Genomic DNA, 1,059 nt, shown 5'->3' with positions numbered 1-1,059 from the left:
TATATATATATTATTCTAGTATCTCAGGTATATTATCTCTATATATATGTATATATATATATATGTATATATCTATATATGCTAATATATTATCTTATGTATCTATCTTATATATCTACTATCTAGATATATACCATGTATATGTATATATATATATATATATACAGATATACATGTATATATATCTACCTGTATATATATATACATATATATCATGGATATCTCTATATATCATATATACATGTATATATGTCTATCTATATATATCATATACTCCATCTATAATGTATATGATATCTCATACAGTTATCTATATATATCCTATCTACATGGATATATATATATACATATATATATGTTATATATTAATATACAGATTATATATACATAGACATATATACATATTATTGAAACGTGGCGTCAGTAGATGGACGTCCCCTACCTCGTCGGTTTGGTTTAACCAGGCTGGTTTCAGGAATGAATCTAGCTTCTGTGTTTCGGCTCCACGGCTCCAACTGGAAACATCTGAACCACAAGATTAAAACACTTAATATTAATATTAATAATATTAATAATAATAATAAAAATAATATTAATAATAATAATAATATTAATAATAATAATAATACATTTTCGCTATTATTCCGACACCACGAGAATGCAGCACAAATGCTTTATCTCGTTAACCAAAGTGGTCCGTAATGCGTGCGTCCTCTGAAGCGTGTACCCACACTTCACCTTCTGTTCTCCTGCTAACACACGAGAAACGCCACGACTTGAGAGGAATTTGAAAACAGCTGAAAGATGTTCAGGAGATCAGACCACCTTGAAAGTTTGGGTAGAACCAGCTGTCTTCAGACGGGAAGCCTTTCTGTCGGGGCGGTTCGGCTCCAACGGGATCCATCTGAACAAACCAAACATTCAAACACTGATAGAGAAATCACACACGCAACACTCTTAAACACTCTTCATCACATAAACTATGTTATTGTGTGCTGAAATATTCATGATTGACCTTTACCTGCGTCACCTGCTCGGGCTGGCAGCTCTTCACTCCAC

The 1,059-nt window shown here is 32.1% G+C and overlaps 1 long non-coding RNA gene across 1 annotated transcript; it reads right to left on the bottom strand.

The window, feature by feature from the left end:
- Positions 1-442: 442 nt before the first annotated feature.
- Positions 443-1,059, bottom strand: LOC115018591 (uncharacterized). The gene is made up of 3 exons (XR_003833406.1): positions 1,022-1,059; positions 826-904; positions 443-525 (listed from the first exon to the last, which is right to left on the bottom strand). It is a non-coding gene; the product is annotated as an uncharacterized LOC115018591 (long non-coding RNA).

This window comes from Cottoperca gobio, chromosome 14, assembly GCF_900634415.1.
Source record: "Cottoperca gobio chromosome 14, fCotGob3.1, whole genome shotgun sequence".
In the NCBI taxonomy this organism is placed as follows: domain Eukaryota; kingdom Metazoa; phylum Chordata; class Actinopteri; order Perciformes; family Bovichtidae; genus Cottoperca; species Cottoperca gobio.
The sequence above is the reverse complement of the archived record's forward strand: the minus strand, read 5'-3'. Positions and strand labels throughout refer to the sequence as shown.